The sequence below is a fragment of the Tupaia chinensis genome, unplaced genomic scaffold (genome assembly GCF_000334495.1).
Source record: "Tupaia chinensis unplaced genomic scaffold, TupChi_1.0 Scaffold000192_1, whole genome shotgun sequence".
In the NCBI taxonomy this organism is placed as follows: Eukaryota; Metazoa; Chordata; class Mammalia; order Scandentia; family Tupaiidae; genus Tupaia; species Tupaia belangeri.
The window spans coordinates 499,764-506,878 of NW_006159667.1; positions in this window are offsets into that span (position 1 = coordinate 499,764).

The following is a 7,115-nucleotide window of genomic DNA, read 5'->3' on the forward strand; positions in this document are numbered from 1 at the left end:
GGAATCCCAGCGGCCACCCTCTCCTCTGGCCTGGTGTCACAGCCTCACGCTGACTCAGCCCAGTTTGCACAGGAAGGTGGCAGAAGTGGCCGAGCTGCGGAGGCTTCCGGCATGAAGCTGTGCAGCTCCTGGTCTCCCCTGACCCCCTCTGCCTACGGTATTTCGCATCCTCCTCATGTGACCAGGGTTCCGTTGGACGGCCTGGCCCAGGCTCTTTGGGTAGCCTTGGTGTTTGCGGGAGACGGCACACGGGGACCTACCTGCACAGAGAATGTCCTCAGTTCTGCAGCATGAGTGATCTCCTCCCACTGGACTTGCTCCCAGAGTCACAACACGCCAAGAGCCCCAAGAAGATACCATCATTGGAGGAGCTGTCGGGGGACAGCCGCCTCTGAACCTGCAGTCGCCCACCCCCTCTCGAACGAGCGGCTTTGTAGAGGTAGCAGCTAGGCCGCCTGCATCTCACAGGGGCCTCCTGCTTGCAGACTGTGAGAGGGCAGCAACCTCCTGGGAGCCTCGTCTGCCCTACCTAACCTTGTCACCCGGCGGCCCTGGGGCACAGTCATGTGGGAGTGCGGGTGGTCTCAGCCGGGTTGACACTGCAGGTTTGTGGAAAGGATGGATTCGGCCTCCGGTTCACCGTGAAGAACAGGATGGGATGTTTACCTCTCACCTTCCCTGAAGAAGCCAAGGTGGCATCAAGAACCTGCAGGAGAGGGGACTCCCCATGCCTTCTCTAGAACCCCAACACAACTGGGCTCATTAGCAGGGGCCACCTGAGACACCAGCCTGCTCCAGGGTCTCGCCTAGAGGAGAGATCGGAATGTGGCACACAGCCGCGGGTGAGCGGGCAGCTGCAATGGAGGGCGGGGAGACAGCTGAGGCTTGCGGGTACCTGTAGCTGGGAAGGCACCCCACTGCCTTGGGAGTGGGTTTGTGCTTACTCTCAGGAGGAAGAGAGGAGAAAGTCCTTCCTTGCCCAGGGAGCAGCCTCCCCTTCCTGGGTGCTCATTTCTTAGGGTCTCCCTGGTCCCACCCAGCCAGCATGGTCCCCACGGAATCTCTTGGGGCCCCATTCCCCAGTTCCCTCCTGCCCCACCTTCCCTGGCCACAGCCTGTGCCAGAACCAGTGCCGGACAACACTGATGGGGTCAGCTGGTGGTATGGCCTCCTGTCCTGAGGGTCGGAGCTGAGCCGCACAGGCCTTGGCGCCTGGGCCTCAAGGCAGGGCTGGTCAAGGCCACCATTCCTACCGCCAGCCCCTCCCTCTCTTGCCCTGCTGGCAGCCTCCCCTGGAGGCCCCTTCTCGTTGGCATCGGCGCCGCCTCCTCTCCCGAGGCTCCTCGGTCTGATGCAGGGTTCCCAGCCCTCCGTTAGGAGCTCTCACTGCAAGCCCACGCAGCTCCGCAGGCTTTCCCTGTGGGCGTTCACTGTTCCTACTCCAGGAAACCCAAGGTCCTGCTTCCAGCTCGAGGGCACAAGCTTGGAGCGTCCCTGACTCCTTCCTTCACACTTCACTGTCCAGCCTATCTTTGAAAAGACTCCAGGACCAGCCAGTGGCGTGGTGGTTAAAGCACCCAGATCCCACACAGCCAACTACACGGTTCAAGTCTCGGACCCAGTGGTTTAAAAACCATGCTGGACGTGCGTGCCTATGTGTGTGCCCAAGGTCTCACAAGGAGAAAGAGAGGAGTGATTACGGTGTGACCTCCCCTCATGGGGGCGGGACGATTTCTCACTGTCCTCTCTCCCACTATCTCTCCCCAGCAAGCGCACGCACTCTGGCAAATTAAATAACAGAAATACAGGGCCAGCAGGTGGTGTGGTAGTCGAGATGCTAGATCCCACACGGCCAACTCTGTGGTTCGAGTCTCAGACCTGGAAGCTTGAAAACATGCCAGGCATGTGTGCATGTGTGCCCAAAATCCCGGGAGGAGAATGGAGGAGAAGGGATTGTGGCATGGGTGTCCCCCTAGGGAGCGATTTCTCTCTCCTCTCTCATCTCTTGCTAAGCACATGTGCCCTAGGCAAAAAGCTAATAAAAAGAGAAAAATAAAGACTCTACCCTGCTTTTCATCCCCTCACCACTCATCTGCTAACAACTCGTCCATTTTCACGCTGACTCCTCACATTTCGGAGTAAGCACATTCCACTTAGCAGTCAGGATGATCCTTTAAAAACAGTTCGATTAGTCTCTGTGCTTAAAGCCTCCCTCTCTAGTATTTTCCCATCTTACTCAGAACAGAATCCTGTCCCTGTCTTTTTGTTGTTGTTGTTGTTTTGTTTTGTTTTGGCCACAGAGAGAGACAGAGAAATCTAGAAAGGGAAAGTGAGAAATCACCCCCTCATTGGGGACAGCCATGCTGTAATCCCCATTCCTCCATCTCTTCCTGGGATTTTGGACATGCATGCACTCATGCCTGGCGTGATTTTCAAGCTGCTGAGTCCAGGATTTGAACCGTGGTTGGCCATGTGGGAATCCAGCGCCTTAATCACCATGCTACCTGCTGGCCCCACCCTGAGTCCCTATTGCATCCTCCACTATGGCCAATAAAACTGCAGAATTTTGCACCCACCCAACCCCATCCCTGTTTCCTGCTGTCTCTGGTCTTGTTCCCCAGCCCTCTTGGTCACCCTTCTCTAACACATGGGGCTCTTGCTGGTCCTTACTCCTCCGACCATGCGTCTGCCTCAGGGTCTTTGCCAATGGCTTCTCCTTAGAGCTAGCAGTGACTTTGCCCCATCCCACCACTATCTCTGATCGGTCCCAGGTTCTGTTCCAAAGGCCACTCCAATTCTGCTCTGGGCCGCCCAGCCCCACCGGACTCCCCCACCCCACCCCAGCCTGGATCCCGAGTGTGGCCCCTCACCTTGCCGGGAATAAGCCAAGCACTTTGCTGAGATGGCCACCTTCCCAATGTCCTTCCAGGGACTTGGCAAGCATTAGAACATGACATGGTGCATGGAAAGGGGTCTTCACGTCTCTCTCCCACTGCAGCTCCTCTCGCGCAGGCCGTGGGCCCCTGCAAAATAAGGTGAGGGCCTAGGTACTATCTCTAACCTAGTGGCACAGGGTGCGAAGGCCGGGTCTTTTTCTGGCTCAAACGTCTGCCCATCTCTCCGGCTCCTCTGCCTGGCACCCTGCTCAGACAGGAGCAACCCCACCAGACCCAGGCACTGGCCCTCCTCCAAGCCCAGCTCCGGCCCACTGCTTTTCTCCCACCCTCCCTCAGAATGCCATCCTCTGCTCTCCCAGGATGTCTTCATTGTCACCCTCCTCCTCCCTTCTCTAACTGAACCCCTCCCTGCACAACCTCCTCCAACCCCAGCTCCTCCCTGCACCTTAGGTCCCGTCCCTGATCTGCAGCACGCATCTCTGGGGCACGCAACAGATACAACAGAAACTCAGAGCTGGCTGCCAGGGACCTAGAGAGGAGCCTTCTGCAGCCCCTGTCCTCCAGGAGCCTCCAGATTAGGGGAGGGGAGGGTAGACATTTCCCTGGGCACCCCAGGCCCCTCTCATAAAACATCCTCATCCCACCCAGCCTTTCCTAGAGCCATCGGCACTGTGCAAATAACGATGGAGCCAGGCAGGCGGGGATGGGTGCTGGAGGAGGTCCTGGTGCTTCAGGGGTACCCAGGAAGGAGAGATTCTCCAGGCTGGATGGGGCGAGGGGGAGGAGGCCAAGAGCTGCACTCAAGAGGTCATTTGAGGGACCAGCAGTTAGTGTGATGGTTATGTCGCTGGACTCCCATGTTGTTGACCACGGTTTGAGTCCCGGACCCCGTGTCTTGAACTCACACCGGGCACGTGTGCGTGTGTGCCCAAGGTCCTGAGAGGAGAATGGAGGAGAAGGGATTGCGGCGTGGCCATCCCCCCTGGGGGGCGATTTCTCACTTTCTATCTCTCTGTGTCTCTCTGACTTTCTGGCGAGCGTATGTATGTGCCCTATAATGAAAAACCTCTCAAAAAAAAAAAAAAAAGAGTTTGAGTTGCACTGGGAAGGACAGGAGTCTAACCTGAGACAGGGAGGAGAATGGCAAAAGAGCTCGAGACTCTAGGCTCTGCGCTCTGCCTGGGTGACCTTGGGCACCTGCTGGTCTCAAAGGCCAGTTGGTTTGCAGGCGCAGGAAGGGGAGAGGTGAGAGAAAAGGTGGGAAAGAATCTTCGGCCAAAGCTTGGGTTTTGGCCAAAGGCTGGAGTTTGCATCTCCTCCAGCAGGCAATGGGCGGCCTCTGAAGGTTTTGAGCAGGAAAAAATGTGTGAAATTGACTGGAGGAGAAAGAGGCTGCTGGTGGGGAGAAAATAGAAGCTTGGCCACATTTCTGATGAGTGCTATCAGGGTGGGGGCTGACCGGAAGCATCAAAAAACTGGAAGCCGCAATGCTCAGGAATGAAGGCACGGGTCATCCCGGACACAGGAGAGGGGTCCTGGTGACGAGCACAGAGGGGCTGGCACAGGGGGAACGTGAGGCTGTGGGTCACATACGGCATGCAGTCTGGTTTAAGAAGCAAATGTTGACGAGCACCACTGGCGGGGTGGCTTTCAGCTCTCTAGGTGTTGGACTTGATTAAGATGATAATATTTGAAGGGCAAAAGGGACGAGGGAGGCAGAAATCGAAGCTGGAGGAGGAAGAGGGTGTGCAAGTTTGAGAGCCTTGCTGCACACCCCTCTGTGCTGCAGGCTGCCGCGCCCCCAGCACTGTCCCAGCAGCTCTGGTCGCAGGATTCAGCAGCACCGCAGGCAGGCTCCTGAAGTCTGGAGGCCCAGGTCTGGAGGGCGGTGTCACCTGCTCAGGGAGGGCCTCGAGCCACGCCCACACCAGTGGGCCTGCCGGGGCGTGACCTCCTGAAACACCGCCCCCTCTCCCAGGCCCGGAGTTCTCCCTGCTCTGAGTTGGAGATTAAAGCGGAGACCCACAAAGAGGTGTGCAGAGGTGAGTGAGGGGTGGGCAAAGGGTGGGCACCTGGCACAAGAACAGCCCCTGGGCTTCATCTCAGCTCTGCCCACTGCCTGGGTGACCTCGGGTGCCTCTCTGAGTCTCTCTCAAAGGCCAGCCCTCATATCCCTTAATTGTAAGACAAGAGTTTCAAACGCACAGAGGAAGGTGTCCCCACCTCACTGAAGGCAGCCTCTGACCTCCTGGCTCCTCCTGCCCCAAACCTAGAGGCCACCTGGGGCACCCCACTCCCCACTTTCTCCTCTCCTGGTCTCTAATATGTTTCAAAGTTAAACCCCTAAATATCCTTGAATCTGCCTACCTATCTCCTGCGCCCCACTGCTCTGCCCTGTAGAAGACCACCATGCCCTTGGGACTTACCCACACTGCCCCCATCCACACACCCCTCTGCACCCACAAGTGATGTAAATGATGCAAAATGTGTATCACCTGGTGAGTGACTTTTTTTTTTTTCTCTCATTTTTAAAATGCAGATCTGCTTGTGTTCCTCCATGGCTTTTTTTTTTTTTTTTTTTTTTTTAAATGGTTTCTTGACTCTTTTACAATGAAATGTGCACAGTCACCTGCCTCCTCTCCGGGCTCCTCTCGTGTCAGTCTTTCCTCTGCTCCCGGAGCTCCAGCCACATTGGCATTCTTCCAGCTCCTTGACTACTCCACGCTTGCCTTGGGGCCTTTGCCCTTGCCGTCCCCTCTGCTAGGAACGCCACCGCTCCCACTCCGCCTGGATCGCTCCCACGCAGCCTGCAGCAGAGAGTTTAATTATCACTCCTGCTAAGAGACCTTCCCTGAGCACCCAAATTAAATCCAACCTGTTAGACCGTTGCACCGCACCCCGCACTTCTTCCCAGCGCTTCATCTCCTGTTGCAAACGCGCGTCTCTGTGTTGCTGTGATGTTTTTGTTTGTTTAATGTATGTCCATCCCACTGGGCTGCAAATCCAAAAGAGACAAACATTTCATCTGTCTTATTAGCTGCGTGTACCTAGCACCCATAGTCAGAGCTGATGGAATGAAGTAGACAAGGAAAGAGGATGGAAAGGAGAAGGAAGGAAGGAAAGGAGAAGAAAGGGAGGAGAGGAGGGGAAAGAGAAGGGAAACTTGGGAGTTCAGCAACATAGCCATTATGCTAACTGCTGGTACTGACCCTCCTCTTTTATGGAGAGAGAGCTGAAGCACCTCTGTCTACAGACACCAAGAACTTTTTCTCAATAAACTTCCTTTTATCTTTCTTTTACCTTGAGATGACAGCCACTGAGTCTTCCAACTGTGATAATCATTAATCATGGATATTTTGAATTTTTCTCCTCACTAATGCTCACTTGGAACCTCCAAGTTGATCTTTACAGTGCTTTTGAAGTCATGGACATGTGCAGAGTGGTGAAAATTCAGTTGTCTAACATAATGTTCCCAGCTAGTGTCAAACAGGCCTTCTTTTAGCTCTCAGATTACAAACAAATGTGCTTCCTGTGTGGTCTGCTTAGTGCAATGGCTTTTACATTTTTGTGCTTTTTGGTGGTAATTTCAGGGCTATCTTGTAGCATGATAGTTAAGATGACTGAATACCACATGGACAACTCTGTGGTTTGACTCCCAGACCTGACAACATAAAAAACACATTGGGCATGCATTCATGAATTCCCAAAGTACTGAGAGGAGGATAGAGAAGAAGGGAAGATTTGGAGGCAGGAAGCTGGAAGTCATTTGTGGGTCAGGATCTATAACTATTCTAGCATCCAGGTGGACGGGAGAGTGATTGGATCCATCAGTGTCTGTAGGAAACGCACCCTGCACAGCCCACCCTTCACCACCAGGGGGCAGAGGCAGAGGGGCGGGCAGAGGCCCCAAGCTCTAAGCAGGGTGTTCTCTACAGCCTCCTGGTCATGCTAACCAGTAGGAGAAAGGGGATGCTTGCAGAGGGGGCGTTGCAGTGTGAACAAAAATGACCAAGAAGGGTTAAGCCAAAGAAAGTCATTGCAAGCAAAGGTGGCTGGATGTCAGACAGCACCAAGAGGAGAGTCCGTGAGGCATTTTGACCCAAGCCTTGGGGTCATTTAGCCAAGAGAGCAAAGCTATGCAGGGGAGCAGGCTGAGGCCTCGCTTCCAGTGCTGATCTGGGCCTGGGGCCTTGCTCGAAGAGTCACGTTGCTGCCGCT